Source organism: Myxocyprinus asiaticus, chromosome 46 (genome assembly GCF_019703515.2).
Source record: "Myxocyprinus asiaticus isolate MX2 ecotype Aquarium Trade chromosome 46, UBuf_Myxa_2, whole genome shotgun sequence".
NCBI lineage: Eukaryota > Metazoa > Chordata > Actinopteri > Cypriniformes > Catostomidae > Myxocyprinus > Myxocyprinus asiaticus.
In genome coordinates this window covers 30,738,896-30,765,000 of record NC_059389.1, presented here as the reverse complement: position 1 = coordinate 30,765,000, position 26,105 = coordinate 30,738,896, and the positions used below count along the sequence as shown (strand labels likewise).

The window sequence follows — 26,105 nt, the reverse complement described above, 5'->3', positions numbered from 1 at the left end:
GAAGGTGGGAGCCCAGTTGAGCCCTCAGTGTCAGACTGGACAGCCTGCTCTCCGATGCCTTAATCGAGAGCTCATCCACTTTGCGAGTGCCGCAACGAGATCTCAAACTCACCCTGAGACGAGCCGGCGGTCTCATCCCACCAGGGCAAACGAGCGTACTGGGGAATGGGAGGTCTGTGGGGAGTTACCCGGCGGAGTGGCTCCCATTGGGGTCCCCAAATCGCCCCCAGTTCTAACCAACATGGCCTCAAACCCGTAGGTAGAAGGACTGAGGCGGGGAGCTGCTGGGGTGGTCTTTCCCTATAACGAAGGAAAAACCGCGACCGCAACGTTGCCATGGTCACGCTCTCACAGTGAGAATATTAATATAATTAAAATAATGAACAGCAACAAGGAAGAAACATTTGAACACCAGATTGAGAATCATATTATATCAATAAATAGTGTCGGATCAGCTTTACTCTCACAATAATAGAACATGTATGTATTAATATTTAGGGCCCACGCACTGAAAGTGCAGAGACCCTATTGTTCTTTTAAGGATTATTATTATTATTATTATTATTATTATTATTATTAGGGCCCAAGCACTGAAAGTGCAGAGACCCTATTGTTCTTCTAAGGATTATTATTATTATTTTCAAGGTTTTCTGTACTTTTGGGGGTACTTAACATGTGAAATTAGTCAAGGAAACTGGTCAAGGAAAACCTAATTTGTTTGGTTACTAGAAGCAGGTAGACCCACCTTCCCCCTCACGCTAGCAAATCTCTTTTCAGAGAGAAATTTGTGACAAAAGTGTGAGTGCAACAAAAGGGAAAACGGAACAGTGTATATCCGATTAGTTCTGGAAAATATTTATGCCACAAACACAATTCATTTACAAGTTTGCTATAGTTTACTTTACACATACAGACTGATTTTATGCGGTGAGTCAGTTTTGCTGTTCTTTAAACCCTTCCTTTGCTTGCATATCGCTGATTGCAGGTTTGCAATGTTTTTGGCCATGTTTAGGTGCAAAAACAGTGGCAAAAGTATAAGCAAAAAAAAAAGGATATCCGATGAATACACACCAATTTTTTTTTGTGTTAATATGAAATTGCAAATCCACAACACATGAATTACACTTAAGAAAGCATTAAAGTATTGCTAATATTTTTTTCTTATGCTTGCAACTTGATTTACACATTTACAAAACCTTCTCTGCGCATGCGCATTTTTCTATCACGCTTGTAACTTCATTTACGCTTTTACAAATGTTACACTGCGCATGCAAATCATTTAGAGTAGGCACTATTTTACCTTCGTAAAGAAACAACTAAATTCAAATAGCAAATCTGAGTTAAGTCTACTTGCATCTTAACTGAAAGAGTTAAGTTCATTCTATATGTGTCATGTGTATTTTGTTGGTTCATGTTTTTCATGTCTTTTATTTTGAAATTGTAGTTCCTTGGTTCCCTTGTCATGTGATTTCTTATTTCCTTTCATGTTCATGTGTCTTGTTTTCATTGGTTGATTGTCTTGTTATCTTGTTTAGAGTTCTTTGTGTTTATTGGTTATTCTTGTCATGTGTTCTCCCATGTTCATGTATTTAACCCTCATGTTTTCCACTGTCCATTGTCAGGTATTGTTGTATGTAACTTTGGTTGTGAATTCAAGTTTATGTCAAAGTCAAGTTTATGTCAAAGTCAAGCTTATGTCAAGTCAAGTCAAGTTTATGTTTATGTTTCATTCATGTTTGTAGTTAGGGTTTTGGATATCACAAGTTGGAATAAATTTGCACTTGGGTTCTTTAATTCAACGTCATCGTCTTAGTCATTGCCAGTGCCAGCAACTTCATTACAGAATACCTGGCCGACAAAAATGAACCCAGCAAACCAACTCCTATGCCCACATCAGGGGAATCATCCGCTGGAGGATTACGTGGAGGACTTTTGTGCTCTGGCATGCCAGGTGGACTTTAATGAGGTTGCCCTCAAAGACATTTTTTGTTTTGGACTGATTGAGTATCTCTTTGCTGATGCCATGCGGTCAGAGAACCCACAGCCAGGCTCAATATATAAACCTCGCCCTGCAGATTATTGGTTCCACGTTCACTGTGGGGGAGGCGGATGCCGAGCCAGAGTTCCACGTCTTGGCCAGCTAGAGTTCCTCGTCATGGTCACTGAGCTAGCGCCATCTTTTGCCTGGGATCCTCATCCTGCTCCATGCCATGTCACAGCAACGCCTCAGCCTGCTCCATGCCATGTCACAGCAACGCCTCAGCCTGCTCCATGCCATGTCACAGCAACGCCTCAGCCTGCTCCATGCCATGTCACAGCAACGCCTCAGCCTGCTCCATGCCATGTCACAGCAACGCCTCAGCCTGCTCCATGCCATGTCACAGCAACGCCTCAGCCTGCTCCATGCCATGTCACAGCAACACCTCAGCCTGCTCCATGCCATGTCACAGCAATGCCTGAGCCTGCTCCTGCTCCCGCTCCATGCCATGTCACAGCAATGCCTCAGCCTGCTCCATGCCATGTCATAACAACGCCTCAGCCTGCTCCATGTCATGTCACAGCAATGCCTGAGCCTGCTCCATGCCATATCATCAGAGCTATTGGACCTGGAGATGGTTCCCGCCCTTGTACCCAGCCTATGGACACTTCCTCAGGATCAGACAAGGGGATCTTCTGATCCTCCGAATTCACCTAGACCCTCCGAGCCCTGGACTCTGCCTTGGTTCTCCGAGCCCTCAGTTTCACCTTGGCTCTATGTCCCTTCGGCTCCACCATGGTCCTTCGGCCAATCGGCTTCTCCGGGGTCCCTCGTCCCTCCAGCTCCGCCTTGGTCAGTCGGTCACCTGGCTCCGCCTGAGCTCTCCAATCCCACAGCTACGCTTCGTCAATCCGAGCCTGCGGCTCCACCGGGGACCTCCTTCCCTACGGCTCCACCTTGGTCCTCAGTCCCACTGGCTCAGCATCTGTCCTCCGATTCCCCCAGCTCCACCTCGGTCCTCCGAGCCTTGGGTGCTGCCTCGGTTCTCCTAACCTCCCGCTCCACCATGGTCCTTCGAGCCGTCGGCTACTCTCCGGGCACCAAGTTTCCTGGTGTTGCCCCTCAAGTCTCTCACGGCCCCACCTTACACGGCTCCACCCCTCAAGCCTCTCAGGGCCCCACTTTCCATTGACTCTGCCAGGCCATGCCCCACGCCATGTCTTGCCTAGCCACGCTTCAAGACCTCCCCCCCAGCTCCCTACAGAACTTTGGGTTTATGCCATGTTTAATGTGTTTTGTTCATGTGTTGGGGCATCAGGAGCCACCCCTTAGTGGGGGGGATATGTCATGTGTAATTTGTTGGTTCGTGTTTTTCATGTCTTTTATTTTGAAATTCTAGTTCTTGTTTCATGTCATGTGGTTCCCTTGTCATGTGATTTCATGTTTCCCTCCATGTTCATGTGTCTTGTTTTCATTGGTTGATTGTCTTGTTATCTTGTTTAGAGTTCTTTGTGTTTATTGGTTATCCTTGTCATGTGTTCTCCGATGTTCATGTATTTAACCCTCACGTTTTCCATTGTCAGGTACTGTTGTATGTAACTTTGGTTGTGAATTCAAGTTTATGTCAAGTTTGTTTCATTCATGTTTGTAGTTTGGGTTTTGGATATCACGAGTTGGAATAAATTTGCACTTGGGTTCTTTACTTCATCGTCATCGTCTTTGTCATTGCCAGTGCCAGCAACATCGTTACAATATGATCACCAAGTGAACTTAATTACACAAGTTTTGGAGACGCCATTACTCAGTTTGATTGAGGAAAGAGTTTACTCAATCAGTTGATTAAAATCAACTTATTAGGGTTTTCATTGTAGTCCTCTCTTTCTAAAGAAATGTGTTTTTTTTTATTGATTAAACTGTATTTAAAGTAGATTTTTGTGTTCCATTTTGATGCTGTCATCCAAGTGTAGATGCTGATTGTGGTTGAAACAAATATATTTCACTCCCTTGATTTTAGCATGGTAGGCTATTTGTAATTTAATAGTAACAGACCCATAGTAAAATTGCCCCTTTAAGTTGCTTCAATGTAGTTAGCTACTTTTCATAGTACTTTGGTGTTAGTGACTTTTTCAGCCTGATCTCATGAAAATTACGTGACTCTGGTAACTTTAATGTAAAATGATATTACATGGTTCATTACATATATTGCTGCAGTTCTGAGGTGGAATACCCACTGTGTTGCACTGTGTGGCGTGTTAAATGTTCTCCCAAACAGATTAGTTTTTTTTTTATTAATGCTCAATCAAACTGTAAATCAACAAAGCCTACCTCCCTAGCCTAAACCTAATGGATAGTTTAATTAAAGCAAATGTGAGATGAAATTTTTGAGATGAAAACTGCTGAAGCACTTTTGGCTCACGTGTCGACTCATGTGCTCTCCAGGACTCATAACCACAAGTGTGGCACTCTCTATGAGTTGAGCTGCTGCGCAATTTTGTCACAGCCAAACAAATCTTGTAAATGTAGTTGGTTATGTAATGAAAACAATAAAATGTATTGTCTAACAAGTCATTCGTTTTAGTAAAAGTAGGCAGAAAAGTATGTTTATGAATTAATAATTTGCTGTTTTACTCCGACTGATCTCACAGTGAATTCGGAAACAGTAGGTTGACTTTTCTTGAGCTTAAAGCTAGCTCTACACTAGCTGATTTTTCCAATGATTTTCAGGTGTTAGCCTCATTAACATAATCACCAGCCAGGAAGAGGGAGACAGAGCACCCATTAGCACCTCTCAGCGGGAGGTGTCCCTGCTGAGTTAATGGCTTCAAGCATTGAAAAAACACATCTGTTTTGTTTGAAAAAAATCATTCAGTCACTGAGAAGAACTGACAAAATTACAAGCTGAACAGAACTTTTTTTTTATCACACAATCACACTTAAAATCCATAGTGATTATGTCATTCTGCAGAAATAATGCAAAAGCAACTAATGACGGATAAAAATAACGCTGACGGACATTTTACAGTTTTGGTGCATTTTAAAATATAACCTAGAGAAAGCCAACTGAACCACGAAGAAAATGCAACATTGTAACTATTTTAGCCCCCGTTTCGGAACAATCAAGCAAGTGACAGGTCTGAAAATGCCCCTCTACGGCAACTGCAGTTTTACTCAAGTTATTTTGTCAGAGAGAGATAGTTGCTGTGAGTCGTTATGTGTCACCCCTCCACCATTTTTAATCGGCAAGTGTGTCATACCTCTGACTGGAAAACCGCCTGCATGTGTAACACCCTCAGCCAAAACGAGTTTGCTAGTGTAGAGCCAGCTTAACTTTGTCTGTGCTTACTGAAATTCGAAGCACTGCCCCCAGTGACGGAAGCAGGAAGTGTTTTTGAACATAAGGGCACCTGTGAGTTCCAGTTTTTCTAGTTGAAAAGTCAAGTCAAAACAGCTTTCAAAGACGTGTTTCTAGATTGTGCTTTAAAAAAAAGTAAATAATAATTGTATATAGACCCCCATTGAGCAAGCCAAAGGTGACTGTGTCCCCAGATGTCCCAGTGGGGGGTGCCAAAAGCAAGTTGTAAAATGAGTTGTTTTAGCTCTAAATGATATAATACAGTTAAGAGAAATGCATATTTTATTAACTCTCCCCCTAAAACCCCAACCCTAAACCTAACCATCAGTGGAGAAAAAATTTAATCTTATAGGGAAAATGGAACTTCTGAATCCTGCTTGTCACTGTTGTGAACATGATCATTTCCTAGTTTCAACCAGGAAACCAAGAACCCAAGTCTCCCACTCTGCTGACACAACAGGCTATCAGTCACATCACAGCCCTAACAAACATTTGAGAGTTCATTACAAATTTGCTGCAAACTTTCCGCAAATTTGTCACTGATTATTTTCACATGCAAATGAGCTTTGCGGCAAACTTGCGGCAAATTTTCTGTTGTTGCCAAAGATTTGCTGCAGGTTCCCCCATGTGAACATGTTGTTTTAATAAAGTTCCAAACGAAAGTTCGGGAGGAGCTTGTTCATCTAGGTCTGTCAATCATATCCCAACAATATTCGCAACAGTATCTGCTCCGGCTTGACTCCACTCAATCCTTGTCGTAACACAAGGACATCAATAATTGTGGAATCTAAATCAGATTTCTAAAAAAAAATCTAAAACCTTACTTTCCTGAGTCCGATCCTGTCACACTCAATGCCACTGAGATCATGCTACACAGCTCATTTAACCATATATTGGGCACTCTTCCTCCCAACTACAGTACTTAATATCCTCTAATGATATGGACTATCTCTCCAATCGCAGATTTGTTCAAACCCTTCAAGCACATGCAGGTGAATCCATTTAAATTCTGCTTGCAACATTTCTTCCCATACTTTCAAAAGAGCTAAATAATATTGGCTTATCACATATGGTACAGCCAGAGGAGCATGCGATCCCCCAGCTGATTTAATCTCGGCTGATATTTCGAATTAGTGGAGCTGAGAGACGAATTGCTATTGAAACTGATGTCTCATGAGGACGTAACTGTTCACTCAAGTTACACTCTAATCTACATCCGAGCGACTCTGCCTCGAGCTCGCGATTCATTCACAGAAACATTTCTTACAATCAAAAGAAAGGCGCAGCCATTATTTCTCTATTGCATACAATTTTTCTTGCACAGTTAAAACGAATCAATTAAAAAACTTTCTTTTCCTGAAGTGCACATAAACTGGACCAAAGGCACGTCCTGTTAAATGCCAAATGTAGCTGTGTTACAACACTGCTCCATGCTCCCTACAAACTGAGAAGGGTACGGCTGTGCAAGTTTTACTCCTGACAAATCTGATCATTTGTGATACACACAGACACTTGAGTTGTGCAGATTGGCATTAAGGTGAAATAGTCTTTTATGGCATAATTTAAATGTCAAAACTTTCACACAAATAATGCGTTTAACACTCTCAAGTGCATCTACATAATGTAAAGTTGCCATACTTGACATGACCGATGTGATACAGTATTTCTTATGAAGATGATTTGGTTTATTTCCATGTCTGCTACATTACCCAATCATGAGGACTTGACGGTGCATGTCCAATGGTGCGCAATAAATCCTCTCAACACCGCTCAACATGCTAGACAGTTTCCGCTTTGGGGTGTGTTTTCAATACGCAAAGCCAGTGTGTTTTGTCTATCATTGTTTTCAGTACACAAGCAAAAATATAAACTTATATATGCACGATTACAGTTGGAAAAATGCCAGCTTTGTTTTCGAATGTACAGACAGTGTTGATTTATTACACTTTGCTTAAAGTGTAAGCAAGTGTGTGTGTATATATATATATATATATATATATATATATATATATATATATATATATATATATATATATATATATATATGTTTCGCCAGACAGCTAAATAATTAAGATGAACGTACCATTGGAATCACAGGTTTAAATATGTGCTGCTTGCAGCTGACTTTATTTTGAACACACATTTTCCTTCAGTTGTCTTTGACAGGATTGAACTGGACCGACATGCAATGCTGTGCGTGAACGTGAATAAATTAATATGGTGTTGTCTCGTTTCAATTGGGATGATTATTGATTTGAATATGGATGTAATAAAAAAAAAAAAATTACGTTACAAACTTTGTCCTTAAAGGTGCAGTATGTAAGATTCAGAAACCCTTGTTATTAATGACACCTGTGGCCGTTAAGTGAACTGCAGCCTGTTGCTTGTAATTGCGCGCACACACTCCATAGGGACATGAGTGAGCATCAACCAAAACAAAGAGACTGAATGTGATTCCCCGGCATCATGATGACAGATAAGGTAGCATAATTAAAATTACTCAGTTATGATTGTTTTACTACAAACTTTGAGACTGTATATTATATTTGACTCTCCAGTGCTGGAACAGGGCTAAAACAAAGTGTGGATATACAGTAGGTCTGGCTATGCGAGACTGTAGATTGAAGTAATCACTTTTCTTTGCATGATACATTGACTGCATTTATACGATAGCCTGTGTCGGTGTTAGCTAGCTATCCAGCTTTATCAGTAGCTCTTAGCTAAATTTGGTGGATGATGTCAGTAGCTGTTTATAAAATAGACTGTACATTATAAATATGATGACACAATTCAGTATTGATGTGATTCCATCACAACTGCCATTTTGATATATCAATGCGCTATTGTTTTATAATAATAGAATGTATATATTTTCTGTATAGCCAAGTTATGTTACACTAATGAATGGGTCTTTTTGCATTATCTTGAACATTGTCTAGCATTCATTTCATGTGTTATTGTAGTTTACCTTGCTGAATAATTACAGATTAACATTGACATTAACCTGACTTTTAGTATAAAGAGAAGATCGTTGAAATTATTTGAAAGTTACGAAGCAAGGTAGCTTTCAATTCACCAACGTTAGCAGGCAAGATCACATTAGCTAAAAGTACACAGATCAATCCTTATGGCACTATATTTCACATGCTTTGCAGTTATGTAAGCTTACCTGTCCAATAAGAACGCCAATTCAGGGGCAGTTTTGATCCCCAAAACCGAACGAAGGTCCCTCCAGGACATCCTGTCGATGTTCACTCTAGTTTTCGTTCGACCACGATCACGTTCCCGCTTAGCCAGATGGGATTCAGTAAATCTTTTTTTATTTATTTATTTTGTATTTATTTTTTGGCTTACTCTGAGTTTGCGTAGGAGTCAGTGTTGTGTTTGGAGCCGGCCGTTTGCTGGATTCCATCTCTAAGATAACATTACCTAGTGTTGCAGTTTGTCTGTTGACACTGTTAAATAACACTGAGGCAAGGTTCTCGGGAGCGCGCAAAACGTCACATCCTTTGGATTTTCACGGCAAAAGCGACCCTCTCCCTTCGCATGAAAATCAGTCTACAGGCTTTAATAGGCAACCTAGGAAATCTGGGAAGGGCAAATTTTTTAAGTTGCGTTACAAGCCGTTCACACATTGGCAAAGAAAAGGCGAATATTACTTGAAAAATGTTACATATTGCACATTTAAGCATACACATAGTGATCGGCCGAAGCCACTGATGCATTGTAACATGAATTCCGCAAGAGCCACTGATCTAGAGTCAGATTTTCAGTTCTCACGTATAATTAAGGTTTGAATTTGAGGTGAAAAAACTGATCCTAGACCAGCAGTTACGAGCAACATTACACCTGAGCAGCAATCAGAATTCGCTATCCATATCCATCTTCATTAATACTCAAATCATGCCATGGGCATGCCCATGCTTAGCCTTACACACGCTCTGCCTATAAGCATGAGTGGTATACTTCTGGGTATTGTGACACAGCAGTTATCGTGACAACCATACACAATAAAGTCAAACTATGTCAAAACATTATAGCGATCAGAAAGGTCTCCATACAGTGAAAGCACACATAGTTATACATCAGTTGTAAATAGTGTCTTTTTTGTTGTCTAACTTCATGAAACATAAACAGATATGAAAACAACAGATGCTTCTCATGTTAATGCAGTGGATAAAGGGAAGTCTGCATCCCCCGGGTCCTATTGCCTTGGGATACATGGTGTGTTCCTCTCATTGAAATAAGACCCTCAGCATGGTATATGCTATAGATCTTTCACATTTGTTTAATTACTATTATTGATCGATGAAATTAATAACGGCATACAATTGATGATTTATTAATCAATAACAACCCTATTATATACACCTATATCTAATGTGAGAAAGGATTCTCTGCTTTGAAAATGAAAATTGAAATCGAAAAAATAAAAGATCAAATAAAAAAATAATTTGAAACTGAACTTTGTGTTTTAATTTTTAATTCTGCCACTTTTGTTGTGCTAACTTTAAAAAAATGAATTTGCAATTTATTTTTCACATGTGCTTTTTAATTTTAATATTGGCAGTCTTGCCTAAAAATTTTAATGAAAATGGAATGTCAAATCAGCAATTGCATTTAGTTTTTAATCTGACGGGGCACAGCATTGTCACAGTGAAAATGAAAATGTAATAATTTAATTGTTTATCATGTCATTTACTTATGGCACATATTTTACACTTAGTGGAAATTAAATGCTTAATGAGGTTTTCATTTTTATCACTGCATTCATTTATTTAATATTGGCATGTTTAATGTTGCATAATGAAGAACCGTTGGATCGGAATGTCACCCTAAGGTGGAACGTGGGAACAATTCATTAAATTGTCTATTTGTGGAGCTGTGGTATGCAGACTTTTCTCATTAATACACACTGTGCATATTGCATTATTTCTTTTTCACAAATGTTTGTTTGAATTAATTGTTTGTGTGGCAAAGTCATATTGTTTATTTGAAACGTTTGAACCATTTGAATAGATATGCTGTGATGAACATTTAAAAAGTATTACAAAGTGAAAATAACAAATACTCCAAAATTAAAATGACTCTTTGACAGAGTGTGTGACTACAGGCAAATCTACAAATCTATGCACAAAGCTATGCACAGTGGTTACCAATCCACCCGCTGGACAAAAGTTAAAAACAACATCAGGGTCCGATCTGTCACCTCTAGTCTCTGTGAACTTGAACTAAACTCTACTGAATGCACCTTTTGACCAAACCAACACACACACATACAAAACACTGCAAACAAAAAACAGAAGTTAAAGTAAATAAATAAGCCAATTTTAGATACATTTCATGTATGCATGAATTACTTTAAACTTATTTAACCATTACTTGACAGGCACATGCCTTACCCTCTCAAAATACAGAGGAAAAAAAAGCCAAATAATATTAAAAGGAAGTAAGCTATTTTAGATCAACCCAGCATTATAATGACATGTAAACAGCAATTACATTTGCTCATTTTCTGAAGAAAATGTGAGTGGTGCTTCCTCATGCCAAACTTGCCATCATGATGCACATTTAGGTGTTCTGGGTGGTTTTTAATGCATGGCTATGTGTTCTGGGTAGCTGTGAGGGCATGGCTCTGTGCTTGTTACAGTATGGTGTCCTGGATGGTTGCTGGGTGATGGAAGTCCAGTAAGTCTTTATACTGGAAGTCCAGTAAGCCTTAACACAAGTCTCTATGATATTCTAGTTTCTAGGAGTGACTCGGGCCCCTCCTTCAAAATGGCTCAGACCCCTCCTTCAATGTAAATCAATATAAATTTTTTCCACCTGTTTTATTGTTTGGCAGGCGAAAATCTGATCGCTTAGTAATAGCACACCTCTCCTCAACAAGCCGCATGATTTGAGGTATCTTTCATGCCTGTAGCACAAACAATGTGGGATGAGTTACGTTTAATACTAAGGGTTAGAGGTTTGTTCAAATCCTTGGTCACACTTTATATTAGGTGGCCTTAAGTTACTATCATTAGGAGTAAGTATAGGGTTAGGATTAGGAGTTACAGTTAGGTTTTGGGGTAAGGGTTGGGTTACTACAAATGTAATTAAATGCAAGTACTTTAAATGTAATTACAATGCAACATCATGTATGTACATAATAAGTACATTGTATCAAATGGTTAAGTACATCGTAGTTAAAGGAATAGTTCACACAATTTAAAAACAATATATATTAAAAAAAAAAAAATCATTTCCAAATAATAATAAAAAAACAATGTAAACAATGATGCAATGAAGTCTTAAATTCTGTTTTGATGAAGAAAGAAACTCAGATACATCTTGGATGGCCTGAGGGTGAGTAAATTATCAGCAAATTTTCATTTTTGGGTGAACTATTCCTTTAAAGACACCTAATATGAAGTGGGAACAAATGCATGAGCAGTATAGTTTAATAGTAAATATAGTGTAATGATAAATATAGTGTAATGATGCTTGCCTTAATAAATGGCACTAAAAATGAACGTAAATAATGCTTCTATACTGACAGTTAAAATAAGACTAAGACAAAAATAATTTGTGCATTCAGTAATAATGCAAACATATTGGGATTTCTATGAACTGTCATAATGATCAAAATCATTATAACAATTTGGCATGAAAATGGACAACAGACAGACCGCAGGGAATTCACTTGCTCTCTGAGGATATCATGACAGACTCCCTTGAGTTTAAATTCTCTTTCAGGCAGCACTTGAGAGCCGTAATAGGTGGAATCCTGTAGCCACATAGTGTGTGTCTGTGTGTTTGATGTGACTCACTGCAATGCCACAGGAGGCCAGTAAAAGGTAATAGAGAATTCACTCTTTTTTCACTTGGCTGCGACTATGTGAAATTCCCCAGTTACCCATCTGAGGGCTTTTGTCCTGCCCCAAAAAGTGGCACTGCCATCCCCCCAGTCCCTTTTGGGTTCAATGTGGCATGGAGAGGGATGGGGAAGAATGCCAGCCCCATTCAGGCCGCTGATGTCATGCGTATGCCCACCGTGGGAGAGGAGCGGAAGGGCTGGGAGGGGAATGAGGACTCATTCTCCTTCCTCTGTTCGCTCTCTTTTGGGATGAATGAATCTTTTAGGAATAGCAGCCCACTGTGCAGCAGAATCAACAGCGATTATACCAATTTTATGCAACCTTCCTGGAGTGAGGAATCTCTTTTTTTGCTCTCTCTCTCTCTCTCTCTCTCTCTCTCTCTCTCTCTATGAGAGCTATTACAACCTTTTAGCCTTTGTTGAAACAAACACTCATAGATTAAAAGAGAGGGACCTCCACTCCTTCACTGCATATGACAGAATAAAGAACTGGAGAAATATAAATATAAAGATATTTATATGAGCAAGCTAATTACCTGTGGTGTGGCTGTTGTCTATTGGTATGCAGAATTGTTATAATGGAAAAACAGATGATCATTATGACAGTTCAAGCTTAAAAGTAAAATTAATTCTCAAGAAATCCCCATATATACAGTATATATATATATATATATATATATATATATATATATATATATATATATATATATATATATATATATATTCATCACCAGAATTTCTTCAGTCTACGGAAAGCATTTCAATAAAATCAGTAATTGTATAATGTTCTGCTTTCATTGCTTTATATAAAGACAGTTTGCTTTCTTCCACTTCTGACTTACTGTCTGAATGTTTATGAAAAATAACACAGAAACAAGATTGTCTTTTTTAGTCATTAATGTTTGTGAATATGAATGTTTTGTCATAAATTAAGTTTAATTCTTCTCCAGAACCTGCAAACAAAAGTGTGATTGCAATGTGTGAACTGAGCTATGAAAAGCTAAATGAAACTGCATCTCTGTCGTTCTTTGAGATGTGTTATATCATTCATGAAGTGTATGTTTTTGGCACATTCATGATATTTTGATGTGTGATTGCTCATGCACAACCATCAAGAGTCTGAGAAAGCTGACAGATTAAAAGCTTGAACCATTTTTATTGAAGAGGTAGGCTATAGTGAAGGGAAAATTAACCTCTAAAACTTAATATTATACTAATCAAGCATTTAAAGCATAAAAAACAAAAACAAAAAACAGCCGAAATCAACTTTTCATGGTAAATTATGTTTTTTTTATTTTTTATTTTTTTTATATCAAAACCTATGCCAAGTGCCATCTCCCATCACCCTGTTATCAGTGTCCTAACCAGCTAGTAAAGGTCAAAGGTAAATTTCAAGTCATGACTGCGGTGACATAACCTCTGTGACACACACACAGACCACAGACACAAACAAACATACACACTCACACTAATAAACACCCTCTTTCCAGGGTCAAGACTCGGGGCAACGGTGAACATGAATGTCTAGACAGAGGTCAAATCTTTGCTGGAGGACACACACACACACTCACAAGGACACACACATTCCCACCAAGTCAAAACAAATGGCAAGGACAATAAAGCATTTTTACGTTTTCCAGACTGAATCACCTTAACACACACAATGCATTTTAATATCGAACTAGATGAATTCCGTCTTGGGTGCTGAGTTGAAATATTCTTTAACAATCATTTAGTGGACAGATTTAAATCAGTAATAAATGGAAAACATTTAGAGGAAAAAAGAGTCAACAAGCTAGCGAGCAAATAGTTAATAATTCGGTTTTTAGCAAGCGTTTTACGCACATAAATGAATAAATCCGGTAAATCTCCTTAAAATATATTTTCTTGAAAAGTCTGTCTGTCTGTAGTGTCTAAAAACTCAATATGTAAAAAAATGCAGCACATTATATTTACAAACGTTTTATAGTGTAAATAAAATACTGATGGTATTTGAATAATACGTTATTTAACCAGTGAAACTGTAGTTTGCCATAAAGTAGTTAAACTACAGTGACCTTTTTGAAAAAGTTTAGATAAACTACAAGTAAACAAGTTGCTAACTCCATCAAATCTATTGAAGAGGGCATTATCTTTTTACCATTTAACATAGCAGTCAGATTATATAATTTGATTGAATAATCAGAGCTGTATTTATCTGGCACTAAAACAACTAATAACAAAAATGTTGAATAAATTATACATGGAAGGGGGAAACTCGTCTGTGACTGGTCATAATGCTCAACCACTGCACAAACACGTTAAATCGAATATTAAATAGAAAAATTTGATGCAACATAGTAGACCTACATGGACTGCTATAATTGACACTTTTTGCAATTAATTAATTGTGGCAGCTGTAACTGTAGTCTGAGCTACTGTCATGCTACTGAAAATTTTTGAGTTAGTAGTGTCACTACTTTTAGTTTGTTTGTAATATATTATAATAAAATTCAACACTAACAAATTAAATCCTTCCTAAAACAAAACAGAATTTGAGATGAAAGATTTATAAACACTACGCTTTTGCTGCGGAAACAGTGCAAACAATGTATACTGTTTTCCATACAGAAAAATGCATAACTAACTATTTTTATTGTCTTTTTTGTTTTCAGCCCAGAAAACAATACACATGCATGACTGACCCATATATGCACTCTATCGGTGTGCATGGACGCACTTTCATTGTGTGTGAAAACTCATTCTGGCTGTAATGAGAGGCTGATTAGGGAGTTGTGGGATGTGCACAGGTTTCAGATGTGAGCTGTAATGATGTGTTCACAGATCATTCTGGTTGAAGGGTTATCAGGCTCTCATTCATCTACAGTGAGCTCACACCGGGGCTCTTTAGGGGCCGTTCCAATCACTGTTTCACCTGCTCATTCTTTCACTTTCTCTCTTATTTTCTTTCTCCACATTTGTTTCTGAGTTATGTGTTTTGTCAAATCCCACAAAGCTTTCCCACAGGAATATTCCAGGTCATTACCGTAATGTCTATGGAAAGCATCTGTGGTATGTTATTTTTCAGTTTGTAAACAGAAAATGCATTTACAGTAAATGTACTTACAATAGAAGTCAATCCAGCAAGCATTCAGCACCATCAATAAACGTTTCAAATATGCAACTATCACACAGTTTTAAAAGTATAACCATAACATTTAAGTGGTAGAATGAAATTGGTTAGAATCGCTTACCTGTGTAAATTTATATCTAATCTTTCAACTCATGTCATGACAATCTAAAAAAGTAAACCTGGTCACTTCCGCTTGGTGTCCGCATTAGGATACCGGGAAAGCACATGCTATAACTATCTGTAAAGCACTGTTTACATGGAGCAAACTCCACCCAGAACAATTACATCTGTAATGTTCAACTGCCTAGAAAAGAAGTCCCACATCCAAAGGATGCTTTAAACAAGTTCACAGCATATAAGTATCAAATGTTTTTTACTGAAAAATTATATACAGTGAGCGCTGAATAAATATAAGCATTCGCATTTTTGCTTTTACACCCTGCAGAATGCATTGCCCCATAGACTTCCATTGTAAGCTTATTACCATAAACATGTTTTCTGTTTTTACACACTGAAGGAGGTCTAAATAATTTAGTACACAAATAGTACTGTCTATTGATATTAACTAAAAAACTGAATATTCAGGAATATTGACAAAAAATGCACTGATGACTTGGAGAAAGATCCATACTCCACTACTGAAGAGATGTTAGTCTGTAATCAATCTATAACTACATTTCCATCCAAGGACTTTTTTTGTGAAAAAAGGTTTAGTGCATCAAAATGTTTTCTACATAGCTTAATGTTTACTACATGTTTACGATATAGCTGATGGAAACACAAATTTCACAAGTGTCAACATATTTTTTTCGTTTAACTTTAGTGCATAAATCCTATCTTGATATGTCAAATGTCATGAAAAACTAGTCTGGAAACATATTTTGATGAGAAAAATGGCATTTACACAAAAAATGTAGTGTCACATGACACATCTGTCACATCTGTCCCTACAACAAAAAGTACAGCAGAGAGGTACACTTGGACTGATGAGAAGATTCGAGTTTTCCTCAATTTCTTTAAAGACATTGACATTAGTTTTATTCTTGATGGAAGTTTTTCCAGACTTTTTATTGACTGCGTGTTTGCACGCCGGTAAAGATTACGCCGTCTTTTACCAAAACGGCCTCATTTATGGTTAAGTTCTCTGAATGTCTGAAGTGGTTGTTGGCCAAAGAGAAGACACCATAAAAAAACATTCTTCTTTGTTGTATTGTGTTGCAATAACAGACAAGAGTTTTCAGAACAGAAAATCAAAAAGAGAAATAACATTCAGCGCAAAGGGGATTAAACAGAAGTGCCAAAATAATTAATACACAGATAAAAAAAAAATTAAAAAACATACGAGAAAAGAGATATGGAGGGAGTAATTAACTTAAATGAAATAAAAGAAATCATAACAAGTGAGACAGTGAGACAAATAAATAAAGTCTTAAATAACAGAGCTATATGGGGTCATATTATACCAAAAGATATATAAAGACCAAAATTTGTTCACACATTCCATGTTTTGATGGCTTTTTTTGTTGGAAAAGTTGGACAGAGTTTTAATGTAAATTCCAATATCTCTTTGAAAAAATGACTGCAGATAACACTGGCTGTTGTGTGTGGACTAATGCATGTTTGTCTCAAGCATTTCATGCTATTGGGTGTTTATTTACCCATGTAAAAGATAAGAAAAACTGTGCACGTTTTCTTGTCATTACAAATATTAGAAAAGATTTGAGCTGAGTGAAGAGGAGTGTTGAAGTTTCTATGTGTTGTTCGGACAGCCCTGCATTTCACAACATATTTTCTGCAGGGACAAATAAAATGACATAATGTGAACAGATTGTCCATATATTTAATTCATGTACAGGCTTACTAATGCCACCATTCTGTTGTATTTTTCCAGGTATTCCAAACAATTTATTCTTATAATCCCAGATACAGACAAGCTACTTTTCCATTTCGACGACATCTTCTAATATTTCGTACTATTGCAATTATGTGAAATTAAAATGAATTTCAATAAATTGTCTCAATACTCTCTCCATTTTACACAAATGTGAGGACATCTGGGACGCAAAAGGTACACAATTTGCGATATACACAAAATTCTGTATGGAAACCGCTCTTTTGGTTGCGCTAAACCAAAACTTATGTGACAATGTGTTAAAGAAATGTCACGTTATTGGTAAAATGCCATTTGAATGGAAACGAGCAGGAGAAGGCTTTTTTTTTTCTTTTTCCCATTGCCGTTGATTATTGATGGCATTTTCTCATCTCATAGCATGCTGAAATCAATATGTTACAGCAGCTAAGCGTAGCTATCATTAAACAAGGCCCATCTGTTATCTGACTGTAGTGAAGAGCAGCATTTGATCATCACATCTGAAACCCCACATGAGCTCATTAAATCAACCACCCAACCCCCACCATCCCATACCAACATGATCACACAGGAGGCCGGCATGTTGTTTCCGATAGTTCCGATACACTAGGATCGGCGACATTATGCCGACTCACCGACCGCCGTCATGTCCTCACAGACATGTCTGCAACGGCTCCAGCTCAGTTGCTTTCCCCTGTGGCGCACCCAGAAGCGTGTCGCATCTGGATGCGCATCACATCAGCGGGGAACACCGTGGATCGAATCCCGTTGTGATCAGGGAGTAATCGCAATCGCATAATCAGTGACGGCCGCTTGCATTTTCACATCAAACATAAAATTTTTCATACACTATTGGTTAAGGTTAGGTATAGGTTTGGGTTGGGTTGTAGACTTTATAAAACAGTCATTCCTCATATGTGCATGTACAACAGAAACTCGCTTTGTGGACAATACACCCCAAAAATGAAACTTACACGTGACCATACGCCCAAGAACACTCACCAATTTGGCCACATGTGGCAGTGTTCCAAATTTCGGTAAGTATATGCCAATTTTAGATAAAGAAAAGTCGACTTACTCTTTCCGATCTCACTGTGAGATCAGTCTGCCCATACACCACACACCCATATACACCATGCACCAATCCACCACACATTCATATACCACACATCTATACATCATCCCATACACCAAACCAAACATCTGTATAGACAGACAGAAGATAGATAGATAGATAGATAGATAGATAGATAGATAGACAGATAGATAGATATTTTCAGAAGAGGCTGAATCGAAATACTGGATATTAACAAACCTTCAGTTCTGCTTGAAACACACACACACACACAGAGAGAGAGAGAGTGACCATCACAACCCTGAGCAGGAAAATAATTGTTTCTTCAAATGACGGAGATTGTGTGAGGGGGCTGGTTAAACAGAAATAACAGCACTAAAGATTGATGGTCCTTCCCTAATCACTAACAAACCAGCAAACCTTCAGCTCATTCCCCACAGCCTCAACCCAACACATTTGATATTATGTTTTATTCAAGTGTAAAATATTTTCTGTCAATATTTGTTATCAAATTAGTCTAGAACCCAATAATCTGTCTAATGGTAGAAAAAAAGGCATTTTTATGTAGTCTAAATGTGGTCATAGGTTTTCCTTCATTAATAAAGCCACTATGTAACATGTTTTTTTTTTTTTAATAAATACTTGCAGGTCTTCAATAATGTTAAAGACACTGGCTTTGCTGCTGCTGTGCAGGTGTTATCAGGATATTGATGAGCATGTAAACACACTCAATGTAGTCGAATGCTAGTAAAACAGAAAGCTACAGAGGCTAGAGATCTCTTAATGATGAATTGCTATATTATTTGTTATCATTGTGTTGACAGCAGATAAAGATAGAATTGATGGACAGATAGATAGATAGATAGATAGATAGATAGATAGATAGATCAGACGATAGATAGACAGATAGACAGTCAGATGATAGATAGACAGATAGATAGATAGATAAATAGATAGATAGATAGACACACAGACAGACAGACATACGGGCAGACGGATGGATGGACAGAGCAAATGAATAAAAATCTTAATGAACCAGTGCATGTACGCTGAGCCAAGTTCCTCACAAAAGCCCTCTGTGTGGATTTGGCCATTCAAACACAAGCAGATCTTGCATCATGCCAAGTGCTGAGAATAATGGAGCAGTTTAGAGGCTCTGTGCCTGTTCACAGGCTCCCTGAGCTGGGAAACTGTTAGTGCAGCGTTCAGGAGGGGCTTTTTATTGTTTCATCTCTCTTTTTTCTACAGCTTTCAATGGCAGAGCTGACAAACAGGCAATGAACGGGATTGTTTTGTGCTCCGTTGGACGCGACCGGAGGTAAACACAACGTGCCCCTGTGTTCCCCGGCTTCTTCGGCCGGGGCCGTTTGGGAAGGGGGGGAGAAAGACACAGAGACGGAGGCCCTCCGGAAGCTGCTGGAGATAGGCATAGGGCGCTATTGTGAGAGCTGGCATTGTGTGATTATGAGATTCTCATGCGTGTCCATGAAGAGCAAGAGAGGGTGATAAAGCTCTCTCGGATGAAGTGAGTAACGGCCCTCCACTCCCACACATTTACTTATTTACATACTCAAGAGTGAAATTAATGCCCTGCAATCTCCGGCAACGCACACAAAGATGCTCACAAAGCTACCTTACAGGCCCATTAGAGGCCTCATGGATCTGAGGGACAAATGGGGCTGCCAACAAGCCCTGAATAAAATGTGTTCCCCTTAAAACTCTTCAAGAAACAGGCAGAACAGGGATAGGTCCTTTTGAAAAATCCATATGTTTTTCGTGTTTCGTTTTTACTTATCATTGTTCAAGCACCTCGAGCCAGTTGTAAGATCATTGTAATATCAAATCTAACACACTAATTCACACAGTTCTATTCTGGGAGTGTGTTGAAGGAGGTGTGAGCGACTTTACACAACACAATAATCTGCACTTCTCCAACACTGCATATTAAAATGATCATGTAGTTCATTCTTTTGTGTTTAATGTTTTTTTGATTCAGTGCATTTGGATTCCTCTGTTAATCAACTATGAGGGATTGATAAGCCAAACTAAATTACTGACCCAGTATTTGTGCGGGTAGTGTCAAGAAGATGTTATGTACAAATTATTTGTGTATGAGTGAACAAGGCTGACTCTACATTATCTTCTTGCCTATTATGTCTTGTTTTTATGCTAAAGCTGTGTTTTATAACTTAAAGAAAGTAATCTTGGGAGCCAACACCTTAGGCAATATCAGACATTTCTCAAATGAGACCAACAGAATAGTTTCTCAATACTACTTTTGATTACAATGTTAATTGTAATTTTTACTGGAAGTCTTTTGCTAGGTTTTTTTCTATTCCATATTTGATTATGCTCATATGTACGTATGTTTAACGACCTATAAGTCAATCTTGCAGTTTCAGCATTAACAGTTATATAATATATTTTGCGGTGCTTTTAATGAATGTTTAGAACTTTTTTGCCTAATATATTAACACTTACTGATATCAGAGACTTGGTTTTGGGCAACATGCAATTCAGTTGTATTCCGAAAAAGAAAATGTCAGGTTGCATATAAATGAATAATAGAATTGCTGATCAAAATGTGCTGTGATTTAATGTAAAGTATAAAAGGTTTTCTGAAAGTTGTCTGTCGTATGTGGACCGTGCACAGAGAGATATCTGTGAGAATCCATCCGTGAGAGAATCCATCTGTGTTCTGGTGCGCTCACACAGATTTATGGGAAACTCTGTGTCTGTGTGGCCCATGGGAATGATTCTAACACTTCAGATAACAAGAGATCTGACAGCCAAAGGAGCAAAACACCATCTCTACTGATTCTCAAGAGCACGTTCATTTGAACTCTACACAGGTCGTGGAAGGGCTGGGATGAGGGAAGAAAGAAAGAATGATAGAGATTGATGAAGAACACAGAGAATGGAACTAGATGGCACTTTGGCAGCTGAGGCGTATTCCCAGGAAGATTACTTAAGCCTGAAACACACACACATTTATTTGTCTCACAGCCTTTTTTCCCCAATTTTTTCACTTCTAACATCCTTTAAGCTGTTATACATTTCTCTCTCTCTCTCTCTCTCTCTCTCTCTCTCTTTCTGTTTATCCATCTTTCTTTCAGTATCCTGCTTCTCACTTTTAATTAGTCTCTTTTCTCACTCTTCACTAGTCTACTGTGAGCACATGAATGTTCAACTTATAAAATGTGTTGCGAGCAGGTTATGATGCCCACAGAACCCTCATACACAAACGCTTACTCCATAGTTATGTTCGAAATAGCATAGCTTACTATTTCGAAAGTATACAAAATGTTTACTGTGAAAAGGATGCACATTTTCTGTATGTACGAAGTACCCAGATTACCTACAACACTTGGCAAAATGTGCAGTATGCAACAGAGCACATTGTGTGGAATACTGTGTACCACAATGGAAAGCGTTCGACTTGACCTTCCAATTCCAGTGTGATGAATGAGCCAGAATTTATATTAACCACTTTTTCTTGATTCATTATTTGATCAGACTGCCATTATTTGATCAGACCCCCCCATATTTTTTTCTGATAACTGGACGCCACTCGCTGATGCAACATGATGAGGTCATGTGACAACAATAGCTGGGTTTTCATCCATATATTATTATGCAAATTTTGGGATATCACCTAAAAAGGCTGGATGGATCACCAAGATGTGAATAAAGTTTCCAAATTAAACGTATATGCTCAAGGTAGATACATTTTTTATTCGGTACAAAAACATGCGCATAAATTGTCATCAAAATGACTGGCTACTATTACCTCCCAAAACTGTATGACATGTTTTTGATCCCAGACATAAGGCATCTTCCATTGAACTCTAGCAAACATGAAGTTTGTCCAAGCATTTTGTCTGCGTGCTCTAAACCGTAAGAAATTTATTGGATTTAACAAAAGAGCCACAGTGGGTTTTACATCCATTTTTATTTCTATTTTTGCACAAATTTCCTCAAAAATGAAACGCCGATTTATTCACAAATTGTTTTTGCAATGTTCCAATATTTTGCATTAAATAACTTCACAACTTGGATAAAAACATAATCTTTATTGCATACTATTGCTTGAAATGTTTATCATTGCATCACTATTTCACATACTATTTTTAAATAAATAGGCAGTATACAGTATACTGTTCCATTTCAAACATAGCCCATCACTTCATATATTTTCCCTCTTATCTCACATTCTGTATGTAATTAATGTTCAGTATAATAAATACTGCATAGTACCCCCACATTCAAAACAAATGAAGCCTCATTAATCTTTATAGCTGTTTCAAATTGCTTCTGTGAGGAGACATACACAGTGTGCTCCATTTCCCCTGGAGATACTTTACATTGATCCTGACCGAGAACACCAACCCCCCACCCTCACATCCCCCCCATTACACATGCCTTCACGGCTAACCTTTGACCTCCAGCACAGATATGACACAAGGGGGGAGGAGATCATGGAAGTGTCTCTATTTCACACAGAATGCTCTATCCATTGTTTTAACAAATCAACATATGAAACAGCCTGCAAAAATGGACTTCATCATCAAGTATAACTCAGTCTTGTTTTTGTGACTAGTTTCTGTGTTTAGAGGTTTGTATCAAATAATACACATCTAGAGATATGACTCCATAAACACATTTGTGTACATGCTATGCATCCATGCATGCACATATAGGTACATGAACACAATGAATGAGGGCTTGTACTGAATGTTTTGCCACTCAGGAGTCTTTTGAACTCCAACAGAATGAACATAATTGATTATCTGCATGAAAGCTCCTTCACATTTATTTTAAAATTACACATTAGTCAAGCAGTCCTAGTAAAAAATATCCTAAAGGTGTGAAGCAGGATTACTACTGGCATTTCCATCATAATTTATAACCAATCATAATGTATCTCAACAGGATCAAATAAGAATCCTCTAACAATCAAATAAGATCATACTGGTTAAAGTGAAAATGCAATTTTTTAAATTTCTTTTAGAATTTCACTAATTTCCAGTAGGATCTTATTTTTAAAAAAAAATTATTTTCAGATTCTTATTTGATCCAATTAGGATAATTTAGGATTGGTTCCAAATTATAACACAAATTCCAAAGTAAATCCTGTCTATTCATCGAGGATTTTTCATCACAAACAAAATAACTATTTAAAACACACATCATGCAGATAACATCAGTGAATCTCAATGCATGAATGAATCTATGAATGGCACATTATGTGGAGCCACTTTGAAAACAGACATGCAGAAACTTACCTTTGCTGTCAGCCTGGCAGATTCAAGAAAGGGTTTGTGTTTTCTTCACTCTCTGCTCGGTTTCTTTCATGCGCTTTGGTGAGACGTGACACGTTGGGAGCGCGCAGCGGGAAGAGATGCGCGTTCAGCGTTCTGTTTGGATAATCCGGTGCTCCGAGCACATCTACAGTCACACTGAAGGAAGACTACCTCAGTGAGAGCACACAGGCTGTGTTTACACTCCGCCTGCTCCGCCTCACATCCCCCCTTACATCTTCACATTGACATCCACTTGCTCCAGTCACTGCCAACAACATACTGTGTGGGCTATTTAAGATAGAACATAAATAAAAATTTAATTTCACATATATACAATATTACAGATTTCCCTTCCATTAACAGCGCCACCCCTCTTTTTTTATTGTGCACTTCAAACTGGACAACAGTCTCGACAAATGATGGTGAATGCTAAGTCTATAGGAAGTTCTAAGAATTCCTCTCATATTGTGTGTTTTTGCAATGTTATTGGTCAAACCAGTGAAATAATCTTATAGGAATATTATTACTATATTATTATTTTGAAATTATTAATGAAATTATAGTAACAACATGACACAGTAACACACATTCCACACAGTTTAGATGAGCATTTAGCTATAACAGACAGGAGCAAGGCATTACATGCACTTAATTATGCAATCAAGAATTGTTATTGTTTATATACACTATAAATATATACACTTGCCTGAAATTTCTCATGATCTTAAAAACCTTTTGATCTGAAGGCATATGCTTAAATGTTTGAAATTAGTTTTGTAGACAAAAATATAATTGTGCCAACATATTTATTTAATTACAAAACGAAAATGATATTTTAAAATTTTAAAAATGAATTGGACCGAATAATTAAGAAAAGCAGCCACTAAGTGCCCAGCATATAGATGGGAACTCCTTCATTACTGTTTAAAAAGCATCCCAGGGTGATACCTCAAGAAGTTGGTTGAGAAAATGAGTACATTTCTGCAAAATCTAGGCAAAGTGCTAGGCACTTTGAAGATGCTAAAATATAACATAGTTTTGATTTATTTTGGATTTTTTTAGTCACAACATAATTCCCATATTTCCATTTCTATTATTCCATAGTTGTGATGACTTCAGTATTATTCTAAAATGTGATAAAATAAAATAAAGAATGAGTAAGTGACCCTAAACTTTTGAACGGTTGTGTATATATAATTATTATATTTACCTTGAGCCTAAGAAGTAATATAATTGCTTATAATGCTTGCAATATACTCACTGAAAAAAAAATGTCTATGCTGCACTTGGGGAAAGTAAGTATGACACACATTTGTCTACGACTTAAGTTACAAGCTTTAAGAGGTTTGACATTCAATACAAAAAATTCTAACTTTCATCAACGGCATGACAAAATAATTTGTCTGTAGAATGCATTTTTTGTATGAAGAAATTGTGAAATATTCTCTCCTTCTATCAAACAGCATTGTTCTTTGTCATTGAGCCCATTTACATGCACACCAATACGCTGATTATTCTCTAAAAACAGCTTATTTTATATTTTTTTATTAAATAATACAATAACAAGATGCAAGACATATATATATATATATAAAAACAACATTTAAACCCCACAACCCCCGCTCCCCAACCCCGCCCCCCCCCCCCAAAAACAACCCTGTGTCAAACACAAATAAATATATACAAAAAAAACCAAAAACAAACAGAAATATATATATATATATATATACAGGTGCATCTCAATAAATTAGAATGTCGTGGAAAAGTTCATTTATTTCAGTAATTCAACTCAAATTGTGAAACTCGTGTATTAAATAAATTCAGTGCACACAGACTGAAGTAGTTTAAGTCTTTGGTTCTTTTAATTGTGATGATTTTGGCTCACATTGAACAAAAACCCACCAATTCACTATCTCAAAAAATTAGAATACATCATAAGACCAATAAAAAAAACATTTTTAGTGAATTGTTGGCCTTCTGGAAAGTATGTTCATTTACTGTATATGTACTCAATACTTGGTAGGGGCTCCTTTTGCTTTAATTACTGCCTCAATTCGGCGTGGCATGGAGGTGATCAGTTTGTGGCACTGCTGAGGTGGTATGGAAGCCCAGGTTTCTTTGACAGTGGCCTTCAGCTCATCTGCATTTTTTGGTCTCTTGTTTCTCATTTTCCTCTTGACAATACCCCATAGATTCTCTATGGGGTTCATGTCTGGTGAGTTTGCTGGCCAGTCAAGCACACCAACACCATGGTCATTTAACCAACTTTTGGTGCTTTTGGCAGTGTGGGCAGGTGCCAAATCCTGCTGGAAAATGAAATCAGCATCTTTAAAAAGCTGGTCAGCAGAAGGAAGCATGAAGTGCTCCAAAATTTCTTGGTAAACGGGTGCAGTGACTTTGGTTTTCAAAAAACACAATGGACCAACACCAGCAGATGACATTGCACCCCAAATCATCACAGACTGTGGAAACTTAACACTGGACTTCAAGCAACTTGGGCTATGAGCTTCTCCACCCTTCCTCCGGACTCTAGGACCTTGGTTTCCAAATGAAATA

At 37.7% G+C, this 26,105-nt stretch overlaps 1 protein-coding gene across 2 annotated transcripts in view; it reads right to left on the bottom strand.

Annotated features, from left to right (window-relative positions):
* The window catches only part of slc1a2b (solute carrier family 1 member 2b), a 90,548-nt gene extending 66,849 nt beyond the window's left edge, over positions 1–23,699 (bottom strand). For both annotated transcript variants that reach the window (XM_051689446.1, XM_051689447.1), the window contains exon 1: positions 23,532–23,699. The gene's annotated coding sequence lies outside the window, so the exon portion shown is untranslated. The remainder of the gene's footprint in view (positions 1–23,531) is intronic.
* Between the last annotated feature and the right edge of the window lie 2,406 nt (positions 23,700–26,105).